Here is a 12,871-nt window from a genome sequence, read left to right on the forward strand (position 1 = left end):
GTCACAAGCACTTGCTTACCCAGGGCAGATGTGAGATGCCATCCATACAATCTAGTAAGAATTTACTTTAGCTAAAAATGTTTTTTTTAAAGATTTTATTTATTTATTTATTCATGAGAGGCACTGAGAGAGAGAGAGAGAGAGAGAGGCAGAGACACAGGCAGAGGGAGAAGCAGGCTCCACACAGGGAGCCCGATGTGGCACTCGATCCCAGGTCTCCAGGATCACACCCTGGGCTGAAGGCGGTGCTAAACCACTGGGCCATGGGGCTGCCCTAGCTAAAAATGTTTACTGGACTACTAAAGGCTGATTGTGAGCTTGTAAAAGATTGTATGGGATCCCTGGGTGGCGCAGCGGTTTGGCGCCTGCCTTTGGCCCAGGGCGCGATCCTGGAGACCCGGGATCGAATCCCACATCAGGCTCCCGGCGCATGGAGCCTGCTTCTCCCTCTGCCTGTGTCTGCCTCTCTCTCTTTCTCTCTGTATGACTATCATAAATAAATAAAATTTAAAAAAAAAAAAAAAAAAAAAAAGATTGTATAATCCCTAGGCACCTGGATGGTGCAGTCAGTTAGGCATCCGACTCCTGGGTTCAGCTCAGGTTGTGAGATGAGGAGTGTCAGACTCCATACTCAGTGCAGAGTCTGCTTGAGATTCTCGCTCCCTCTCCATCCGCCCCTCCTGCTGTGCTCTCTCTCTCTCTCTCTCTCTCAAAGAAACAAATAAATCTTTTAAAAAATCATATATAATCCCTAGGAGCCCCAGAGACAAGAGGAATTTGCACACACTTGTGGGCTTTTCTCTAAGGATCTCACTCAATACCCACATGAAAGATGGGAGGGAGGTAGGATAGACAGAGAAAACACAGGCCTGGGAGAGGGGAACAGTAGCCACTGCTAGAAAGACACAAAGCCCAACCTAGTCCCTTTCACCATGAAAAATAAAAGCCTTACGTCACTGGGAAAAGGGTAACAAACCCTGTCACCTATAGGGGACCTATGCAGCTGGGAAGAAGGACCAAACATAAAGTAAACAAATTTCTGCTCTTAGGAGAGGGACAGAAAATGTTTTTTGTCCTTTAAAGCTGTCCTATCACTGGGTTAGTGGTGAGAGCATTGAGAAGTTCCCACCCCTATGACCCAGGAACATAGCCTCTAAGACTGAGACTGAACCAGAGAACTTAACTCCCCAGCCCTCACCATCAGGTCAACAAGCTCTGAGTAACAAGTAAGAGCAGTCTACAGCTGAGGGAAGGGCAATAGCACGGAGGAAGTTCCCTCTCTGAGGCATAATGGGAAGACCCAATGCTGAGAATGGGGGAGACACTGAGAAAAACCCTCCAGCAAACCAGCCCCCAGCCTAAGCACAAGTTAAGCTAGAAAATTAGAAACCTATACTGAAGGTAACCTTAGCAACAATAAATGCAAACAATAAATACAGCTCAACTCCCAACTAACTGTCTCAATACCCCACACTAAAGGGCTAGCAAAACAAGGGTCATGTCCCTTTGCATTATGAATACGACTTCTCACACAAGATGCTCAGCTTTCAATCAAAACTTACCACAAAGATGCAAGCAAAAACAGCTCTTATTAAAAGACAAAGCAGTTGGGATGCCTGAGTGGCTCAGCGGTTGAGCATCTGCCTTTGGCTCAGGGCAGGATCCGGGATCCTGGGATCGAGTCCCGCATTGGACTCCCCACAGGGAGCCTGTTTCTCCCTCTGCCCATGTCTCTCCCTTTTTCTCTGTGTCTCTCATGAATAAATAAATAAAATCTTAAAAAAAAAAAAAGACGAAGCAGTTAATGAAAGCAGATAAGACCCAGATATTGAAACTGTTAGACAAGGAACTTTAAATAACTATAATTAGGGATGCCTGTGTGGCTCAGCAGTTGAGCCTGCCTTTGGCTTAGGGTGTGATCCCAGGGTCCTGGGATAGAGTCCCACATCGGGCTCCCCACAGGGAGCCTGCTTCTCCCTCTGCCTATGCCACTGCCTCTCTCTCTCTGTGTCTCTCATGAATAAATAAATAAAATTTTAAAAATAATAATAACTATAATTAATATGTTAAAATCTCTAGTTTGTGAAGAAACAATGAAATGCTAGAAATGAAAACAGAAATGAAGAATTCTTTTGACAGGCTTCTCAGTCGATTTGAAACAGCCAAGAAAAGAATCAGTGAACTTGAAGATAGGAGAATGGAAATTACACAAACTGAAATACAAAGAGGAAAGAAATGTTTAAAAAAAATAGAATAGACCATTCAAGAACTATGGGTCAATATCAAACTGGGGAACATGCTTATATTTGGAATCCCAGTAGAACAAGATAGAATTGGACAGAAGAAATATTTGAAGATATACTGGCAGAGGATTTTCCAAAATTAATGAAATACCTCAACCTACAGATTAGAGAAGCTCAGGCAACATCAAACTAGGTAAATACAAACACCACACAATCATATTTAAACTACTGGAAACCAGAGATAAAGAAAAAATATATTTTTAAAGATTATATTTATTTATTCATGAGAGACCCAGAGAGAGAGAGAGAGAGAGAGAGAGAGGCAGAGACACAGGCAGAGGGAGAAGCAGGCTCCATGCAGGGAGTTGGACGTGGGACTCAATCCCAGGACTCCAAGATCACACCCAGGGCCGAAGGCCGGCACCAAACCGCTGAGCGGTCCCAAGAGAAAATATTTTTAAAAGAAAGAAAGAAAGAGAAAATCTTGAAATCAGAGAAAAAAACAACATTACATAAGAATCATAGTACAGTTGAGTCTTGGACAACATTGGAGTTTTGGGCACTGACCCCCTTGAACAGTTGAAAATCTATGTATAGCTTTTGGTTCCCCCAAAACTTAACTACTAATAGCCTACTATTGACTAGAAGCCTTATTAATAACATAAATATATCTTTATACATACAATATATGTATAATACAAATAACATATTTATTTGTATTATATATAATATATATTATATTCTTACAATAAAGTTAGTGAAAAGAAAATGGTATTTGAAAAATCATAAAGAAGAGAGAATACATTTATAGTACTGTACTGTACTTATTGAAAAAAAATCTGTATATAAGTGGAGCCATGTAGTTCAAACCCACATTGTTCAAAGGTCAACTGTATAGCATATTTCTAATCAGACTCTATGCAAGCCAGAAAAAGTGGAGTGACATGTTTAAAGTTTTGAATAGATGGAAGGACCACACTACATGCATTCTGGGTTATGGTGTTCATATTTCTTATCTTTCTCCTTTATCAGCCTTCTCCCTGATGGTGAAGTTTGAGGATCAGTATCAGGTTTAAGGAAAGGAGCCTAGAAGATGGAAGATGACTAGAACAAACACATGTTTGACTGATGCAAGAAAAAGAACATAGCATACCAACTAGCCTGCTGAGCAACTTTTTTTTTTAATTTTTATTTATTTATGATAGTCACACAGAGAGAGAGAGAGAGAGAGGCAGAGACATAGGCAGAGGGAGAAGCAGGCTCCATGCATCGGGAGCCCGACGTGGGATTCGATCCTGGGTCTCCAGGATCACGCCCTGGGCCAAAGGCAGGCGCTAAACCACTGCGCCACCCAGGGATCCCTGAGCAACTTTTTTTGAACAGAGGTAACATAGAACCAGAATGATATCATCAATGAGTGGCCGATTTAATATTGAGTACTTCAAAATAGAGTGCTCAGTATGGAATATTGAGTGCTTCATGTGCCTTAGTTTATTTAGTATGTCATGAATATTTTGTGCCTTTTAGTACTTCTACCTTTCTAAATATATGCATATATATATATACATATATATATATAGAACCAAAAAAGTATATATATATACTTCTTATTGTATATCCCAACTATTCTATTTTTTATCATGTCTTTTAGGTAACTTACTTTGTATACTTAACCCATCTAATTAATTTTATATATATCTTGCAAGCCATTTGACACACTTTGAGTCTCATCCATCTCATTTGTTTTCTTATTCTCTATAACAGAATTAAATATCATTGAATACTGCAAATTCACATTATGAAAATGTTTACTCTCAAGAAAAATTAAAGTATCCTGAACCAAAGAAGACACATGCTCTGCCTCCTTAGGTACTGACCTTGACACCCTCATCTTTTGTCACTCTTGTATCCATTGCCATCAAGCGCCAGGATTAAAATGCTGGATCTGGAACAATAGGACCCAAGTCACTGCATTAAAAAAAAAATCTTCCATTGATAGCTCATTCCCTTTGGTATAATCTGACAGCATCTCCATCCCCAAGCTGGTTGTTGTGATTATTTTGGGCCTAGATCTTGGATATACACCCTAAGCACCCATTTCCATCTTGTCTGTGCACTTCTGCCACCTAACATACCTCATCACCTCCCCCATAGTCATACAATTAATCCTGCCACATGGTCCAACCCCTGTATACGTTTCAATTTGTCAGTAATAAGCTTGGGCCAAATCCTGACCCCAACCTACTCCCAGCAAGCATTGTTACTCACTATTGTTTTACCTGTAGCAAAAAGTAAGGATTTTCCTCTTTTCCACTGAGCCTGGAATTGGGCCGAAAATGCTTCTTAACACCATGTTCCAGGTGGCCCATCACAATCAATCAAAGTAGGCAGTTAAGAGAACACCTAATTGCCAACTTGACTCTCTTCTTTCACCTATGGATTATTCAGACATAAATTAGCTTAGCCTAATTTAACATGACATAGCCTTAGACTTCCCCAGGTTATGTCCCAGCTTAACAATTGGCACCTGGTAACTGATTGAAAGTTGTTAAATCACTCTTAATAAATATTCACTTTGATGAGTGTTGCATTGACCATAATGTTCAGAGATCTGCTACAGTTCCCTCAATTTGCTGGCACTTTAATGTCTCCATTATATCCACACTGTTCTTTCTGCCCAGAATACCTTTTCTGTCTCAGCTAGATGTATCTTTCTAAAAAGGAATCTGATCACATGCCTCAATTGCTTAAACACCTTGACTGGCTCCCTGTTTATTACAGGATAAAGTAAATATATCTGTCAGCACAACATAGAGGACCTTCTGTGAGCTGCCTCTGGCTTACCTCCTCATCTATCTCACATTAGACCCTTTCCTCTCTTACGCCCTACAATGTGTCCATGTCAAACCATCCTCAGTTTTCCAAAGTCATCATTCCTCTACACTTTTGTTCAAATTACTCCTACTTCATGGTCCTACTAATACCATCTACCTGGTAATGTCTACTCATATATTTCAAGACTCAGTTTAAGTATCACCTTCTCTTTGAAGAGTTTTATGATATGAAAAATAACTAATATAACTGATATCTCTTCTGAGTTTTGGGGAGACAAATATCCCTGCATCTCTCACATTTCTATTCATCCTGCCAGCAGAATGATTCCCGTTGTTTCAGACTACCTGTTCAAGGACATTTGAACAAACAGCCTTGGAAGACATAGTCTCTTCCTCCACAGCAGAGGGCAGATTTGTTTACTGTCCAGTATAATCAAGATAATGTCTCTCTCCAAGGCAAAGGGCAGGTAGGTTTAACGACCTTTATGAAAGATTCAGGTTCCCTATGCTCACGGTTCCTCTCCTATAATTCAGTGTACCACATGTTCAGGTATCACCTGTTCCTGTGTGCATCACCTAGTAGGAACTGGCCCTTGGAGAATGGGCAGAAATGCCAACAATCTAGCTACCACTATTGTCATGAATAATGTATTCTTTGGTCTCTGATCAAGACAACTCATGTCTTCTGCCAACATCCATGAAATTGTGGCAGGCTAATGAGATAACAGAAAAAATATATATCTATATTGGTCATTACCCTCAGGCTCTGACACAGACCTCTTAAAACCCTTGTAATTTCCTAAATGATAAGAGCACTGGGGGCATCTTTTTTATTAGAATAAAACGAGGGAACTCTGACTGGTCTCCTGGATGGCTTCTGGTCACCAGAAAGACCAAGTCATGATTAGAACCTTGAAGTTTTTAGCTTCACCCTCCCCACCCCCCCGCATTCTACTGATAGGGGTAAAGGGCTACTAATTGAGTTAATAATTGGTCATGCCTACATGAGAAAGCTTCCCATAAAATCCCAATAGTATGAGATTTGGGGAGCTTTCAGGTTGATGAACACATCCATACATCAGGAGATGATGTACCCCAACTCCATGGGGACAGAAGTTCCTATGCTTGGGATCCTCCCAGATTTTACCCTATGTATCTCTTCATCTGGCTATTCATCTGTGTCTTTTATCATATCCTTTAATAAACTGGTACACTTAAGTAAGCATTTCCCTGAGTTTTGTGCACAATTCTAGCAAATAACCAAATCAAAGGCAGATGAGATCCTGGGGACCTCCAATTTATAGCCTGCAATCTCCTACTTGCAATTGGAATCTGAAGTGGGTGATGGTCTCATGGGACTGAGATCCCTCAACCTGTGGGATCTGGTGTCATAGCTGAGTTAAATTCTAGGATACCCATCTTGTGTCACAGAGAATTGCTAGCTGTGGGGAAAAATCCCATACATCTGGTGTTAGAAGTGTTGTGTGAGAGAGCAGCAGTGTGAGATTAAAGGAGAAACACAGAAGGGAAGGACTGGGTATTTACCCAACTCATAGGGTAAAACCTCAGACCCTTCACAGTCCTTGACAGTGCTACACATGAACTCTGTAATACTTCTGGCAGAAAAATATCATTTTATTGTATTTATTAGACAACTACTGTGTAACAGATACTGCAATCTGACCCTGAGGATAGAAAGTTAAAAAGACATGCTCCTACATTCAAATACTTTATACTCCAGTGTAGAAACAGGACGCAATTAAAATTCTTCAAGATAATTTATAAGCTGGCATTTATGAAAACACAAAAGACAGAAAACATAAGCCTGTTGAAGAGTTGAAAGAAGACTTCAACGAGGTGGCAGAGATAAAGATTTGCCTCAGCAACAGGAGAAAGGGTATTACTGCCACATAGATGTAAATTCTAATCAACGAAAGTCTGAAATCTGTTCTAATTATCTCCTGGTGTATAGCAAAAGATCCTAAACTCAGTAGTGTAAATAACAACCATTTTGTTATGTTTGTTGGCCTGTGAAACAGGAATTCAGAGAGGAGAGCAAGAACAGCTTATCTCAGCTCCATGAGGTCTTGGGCTTCATCTAGAAACATTGCAGAAATCTATAAATGGTTATGAGTGGCTCAGATGCCAGAGGACTGGAGTCATCTGAAAGTTTCTTCACTCACGTTCTGGTGCTTGGGTCAGGATGACTCTAAGCCTGGGCTCAACTGGGACTATGGATAGGAGGATCACACATGACGTCTCCATGTGGGTCGAGAGTCCCACAATATGGGAAGTAAGCTTATCTAGAGAGGGAATAAGCTGCACAACTCTAATGATCTAGTTTTGGAAGCCACTTAAGCATCACTCTGCTATAATCCCTTGGTCAACGTAGTCATAAACTCACAATGTAGTCATATGGATTTAAGGGAATGAGACATATTTATCACATCGTAATTGGAGGAATTCCAAGTATCATGTGACCATATTTTAAAACCTCTAGAACATGTTTGGAGAATTATAAACAGTTCATTACTAACAATGGATAAAGTGCCACCAGGGGATGCATCTGAACAAGTAGGCAAGGCTATATTATGGAGGGCATTGTTGACCTTGTAACCTCTTAAAAAGAAACTCAGATTTTTGTGCTGTATGTGATTATGCTAATTATCAACATCACTATAGACAAAGAGAATCGTTAAAGGATTTTAAGTAGTAAAATGATTCAAGATTCTAGCACAAACGCTGGCACATGGCAAGCTTTGGGATAGATATTTTTGACTGCAAATAACAGAACATGCAATTCAACCTGGTTTAAAAAATAAAGGTAACTTACTGGTTCATGTAAGAAAATTCCCCGAGAAAGACCGTAGGCATGGCTTGAACTAATTTCTTATCACTAGGGTTCTGGCTTCATTTCTCTGTGATTTTCTTGGTTCTGCCTCTCCCTGTATTTACTTTATCCTCAGATTGCATTTCCTCATGGAGTAAGTACAACTGTAATAATTCTAGGTCTCATATCTGCATGTTACACCATCTAGAGGGTAAAAGAACACCCTTGTTCTAACATTACAGGTAGAACTTCAGATTCCCTGTAATTGTTAGGATTGGGTCAAATATTGCTTAGGAATCAACCTATGTGTCAAAGGAGTAGAATGGCTCAGGTCACATGCTTCATCTGTAGAATCACATGGATCCCAATGTGGAAATAAGAGGCTTATGGAAAGGATAAAGATCGAAATGAGTATTGATGACTAAAGAACAAATGTACAAGTTGGCTGCTTTAAAAATTTGCTAGACAGACAAATAATTTCTAGCATTAATGATACTTGGTGACCAAATCTGATCTCTCTGGTACAAGTACGAAGGAGATGGGTGAGACAATACAACTAGAAGCAAGGATACTGCAACAGAAGTGATGTCCAGAAGAAGGGATAGAGAGTGAGGGAGTGAGTGGGTATGTGAGTGATTATGATGCCTTTGAACTTGTCCTTCCTGAAGATGTAAAACTGAGAATCTCTGGTATATGCTCTTCCTCCCTAATAATTTCTAAAATTTCTCATGACCTCAGCTCTCCTTCTAACACAGCTATACAATCCATTCTTATCCATCCTTTGGCTACCATTTTTCTTATGAAGACAATTCCCTCCAAGGTCACCAGCAAACTTTGGTTTGCCAAAGTCAGTGGGCATTTTATAGACTTGTTCTTATAGGACTGGCTGATGTATCTGAAACTATAAAACTACTAAAAGCTCTATAACCTGTATGTCTGCAGCACCACACTCTCAGGATTCTTAAAACTTTTTCTCTTTCTTTCTAGCTTCTTGGTCCTGGCCCAGAGCCTTAATTATGAGTGTTTTTCAGAGACTTTTCTTGGTTTTACTTCTTTTCTGACTCTAGCCCAGTACTGTCCAGGAGCCACTGACACATGTGGCTCTTGAGCATTTGAAATGTGCTAGTCCAAACTGAAATATGCTATAAGCAGAAAATATACTCCAAATTTCAAAGACTTAGTACAGAAAAAAAGTCTCTCATCATTTTTTTTTACTGCATACATACTGAAACGCTAACATTTTGTATATGTTGGGTTAAATAAAATATATTACCAACATTAATTTCAACTGTTTCTCTTTAGTTTTTTTATGTCATTAGTTCTTTTTTTAACTTCAGAATTTAAAATTTCATATGTATTTAAAAATACATTTCTACTGAAAGTGCTACTCTAGACTCTCTCTGGGTGGTCTCATTCAGGATCATAATTTCTCTCAAAACTATCTGAATCTAATTTCCTTTCTTCCTTGACTTTCGGACTCCTATGTTCACCTGCTGACTTGGTATTTCCATTTGGAGAACAGATAATAACAGCAGATATTTATATTTATGGCTTTCTGTGTGCCAAGCATCATTCTAAATACATATATTAAGTCCTTTATAGTCTACTACAGCTTTGTGGGGGTAGGTATTATTATTATCTTCTCTTTTACAGATGAGGGAACTAAAAGCACAGAGAAGTTAAGAAATATGTCCAAGTCAACATATCTAGTAAGTAGTGAATAGACAGACAAATAATTTCTAGCATTAATGACACAAGGCAATTCTGTCTCCAAGCCCATTCTCCCTATGCTATGCTAGAGAGCTCTAGATAGCCCTCACAAACCCCAAACTCCACCTATCTACATTTATGGGCCTTCTTGCCCTCTGCTTCTACTTCCAGTTGGGCTTGGCCAATGAGAGATCCCAATGGCAGCCGAGGGAGAGCCCAAAATGAGGTCAATGTTTAGCTTTCTTTCTTTATCTCCCTACAGGGCTGCAATGAACTAGATGCTTCCCTTGTTCCTTGATGGAGGCCACAGTTGACAGACAGCCCTATCTCAAGGTTCCAGTAGCTTTTCCTTCCAGGTCTTGGATTGGTCACAGCATTCCTTCTCCCACCCCACTATTAGTCCCAAGAGGCTACTTTATTCCTCGAGATCTTTACACCCTACCCATATCTTTGTAAGTAACTTAATTACTAAACCCTCCTCAAATTACTCAACCTAAGCATGATTCCTCTTTCCTGTGGGGACCCTGACCAAGTCATACATGTTCCTTTTTTGTATTCTGTAACTTTGTTTGTGGGACTCATAAATATCCAGTCATCTAAGCTAAAACCTGGGAGTCATATTCTGTTTTATCCTCCCCTCCCCCAGCTCCTATATCCAACCTTTACTAAGTCTTGCTTATTTTGCTTCCTAATGGTACTATCTTCTTTAGGCCTTCACCATCTCTCCCTGTATTAGGGTACCAAGCGCCCGATGAATCCTATTCAAACCTATCCTCAGCAGTACAGCCAAAGTGAACTCTCAAACACGAAAATTTCAGCAGGACCCCCACCCCTACCCTATCCTTGTTTGAAATGCTTCCATAGGGGCACCTTGGTGGCTTATTCAGTTAAACATCCAATCCTTGGTTTCAGCTCAGGCTGTTATCTCCTGGTCATGGGATCAAGCCCCCCACAGGGCTCTGGGTTCAGCATGGAGTCTGCTTCAAATTCTCTCTCCCTCCCCCTCCACTCACTCTCTCTCAAATAAATAAATTTAAAAAAATTTTTTTAAAGCTACTGAAATGCTTCCATTTCTCCATGCTTTCAACAAGCCCTGCTTCCTCTCTAAGACCACATCTCATCAGTGTTTGCCTGACAGTTCATCCTCCAAAAGCAACAGACTGTTAATGGTTCCAAGGTCACAGCACTAACACATTGTTTCTCATCTCTGTGCCTTCTCAGTTTGCCTATGCTTACCACCTCCACCACCACTCCTACCTACTGCCAGCATAGCCAACTCTTGCTCATCCTACACCATTCTGTCTAGAGTGAACTGAGGTATTCCAAATAACATCACTTCATGCATGCATTCACATAACTTACTCTGGGTAAGGATTCTCTCTCAGTGCCATATGCATGCCACCCTACAGCACTTTACCACACTGTCTTTTCATGACAGCTTTGTATGTCATTTCCCCTTGAAGGAGGCAGAATCTGCCACCTCAAAATATGCTCTTGGCATAAGGATTACTTTGAGCTAAAGGCACTTGAAAAACAGCAGGTACAAGAAAGACATCTACCCTTTCTTCCTGAAAGCAAGAGATAAAGATCTCATATGAAAGATGTCCTCCCTATACCAAGAAGAAAGATACACTCTTACCAGAAGTGAGAAGCTGTGGCAGACAGAATTGTGTACAAAGAGATCTTATTAAAATACACTCTTCTTGGGACACTTGGGTGGCTCAGTTGGTTAAGCATCTGCCTTTGGCTCAGGTCAGAACCTCAGGGTCCTGAGATTGAGCCCTACTTTGGGATACCTGCTTAGTGGGGAGTCTGCTTCTCTCTCTCTGCCCCTCCCCCATCTTGTGCTCACAATGTCTCTCTCATTGTTTCTCAAATAAGTAAATACAAATCATTAAAAAATAGACTCTTCTTTAGTTTTTCCCATATATTTTAGTTACTTTTCCACAATTGCCTCTCTTCGTTCAACCTAATAAATAGGCACTTTGGGGCAGCCCGGGTGGCTCAGCAGTTTAGCGCAGGCTTCAGCCCAGGGCCTGATCCTAGAGACCAGGAATCGAGTCTCAGATCAAGTCCCTGCATGGAGCCTGCTCCTCCCTCTGCCTATGTCTCTGCCTCTCTCTCTCATGAATAAATAAATGAAATCTTAAAAATAAATAAATAAATAGGCACTTTGGTCTTGCTATTTTTTTGGGTCTTCATTTCCTTATGAGAGCTCCTGTGTCACATAAAACTTACATTAAATTTATATGCTTTTTTCTTATTAACCAGTCTTGTGTTACAGAATTCTAGCTGAGAATCTAGGACAAGTAGAGGAGCCATTGTCCTTCCCTATCTTCCCAATCACCTTCACATCCCCAAGCCTAGCCCAGTGCCCAGCACCAAGTACATGCCCAATAAATGTTCTGTTGAATGAATACACATAAGATAAATATATCCGACCACAGAAAATGAAGTCACTAACAAAGGTATATAATTTTTATAATGTGAGTCCAGACTCAACTTTTATCTCAATTTTATGGCAATTCCAAGAAACTGTCCTTCTGAAACACCAAATTCACTATGTATTTCAAGTCCCAAACTCAGTTTTGTTGAGTACTTCAAACTGATATTTCTACACTGGGTACCTGTAGAGACATGCAGTCTACCCTGTAAGAAATTTATATTTTTCTTCTAATCTTTTTCCCTAAATTGTGTTTTCTATGGGTAATCTCTTAGCTTTTCCCTGAGTGGTGTGCTTTTGTATGCAGGAATCCTTCCCTCAGTTTTTTTCCCTTATTTCTAAAAGTACCCCTTTATTTTTTCTTTTTCACTAAATTTGAAAACTTGTGGTGCTTGACCTGCTGCTTATCTTATTGACTGTATTCTACACTTTCAAAGGCACTTTATTCTGCTCTCCAAGATGGCTTTTTAAAGATTTATTTATTTGAGAGAGAGAGAGAGAGAGAGAGAGAGAAAGAAAGAAAGAAAGAAAGAAAGAAAGAAAGAAAGAAAGAAAGAAAGAGGAAGAGAAAGAGAAAGACAGCATGTGCACATGAGCAGAGGGAAGGGCAAAGGGAAACTTGGAAGAAGTAGACTTTCTGCTTAGCAGGGAGCTTGACATGGAACTCAATCCCAGGACCCTGGGATTATGATCTGAGCTGAAATCAAGAGTCAGATGCTTAACTGACTAAGCTACCCAGGCGCCCCCCAAGATGGCATTTAACAAGCGGACTTGACCATCAGTCCTGGTATACAAATCACTGCAAAGGAAG

The 12,871-nt window shown here is 40.2% G+C and overlaps 1 long non-coding RNA gene across 2 annotated transcripts in view; it reads right to left on the reverse strand.

Annotated features, from left to right (window-relative positions):
• LOC121494731 overlaps positions 1-12,871 on the reverse strand; it is a 74,908-nt gene that overhangs the window by 21,402 nt on the left and 40,635 nt on the right. For both annotated transcript variants that reach the window (XR_005988851.1, XR_005988850.1), the window contains 2 exons: positions 4,523-4,676; positions 4,121-4,188 (listed from right to left, as the gene is read on the reverse strand). This is a non-coding gene — a long non-coding RNA (uncharacterized LOC121494731). The remainder of the gene's footprint in view (positions 1-4,120; positions 4,189-4,522; positions 4,677-12,871) is intronic.

Source organism: Vulpes lagopus, chromosome 7 (genome assembly GCF_018345385.1).
Source record: "Vulpes lagopus strain Blue_001 chromosome 7, ASM1834538v1, whole genome shotgun sequence".
Classification (NCBI taxonomy): Eukaryota; Metazoa; Chordata; class Mammalia; order Carnivora; family Canidae; genus Vulpes; species Vulpes lagopus.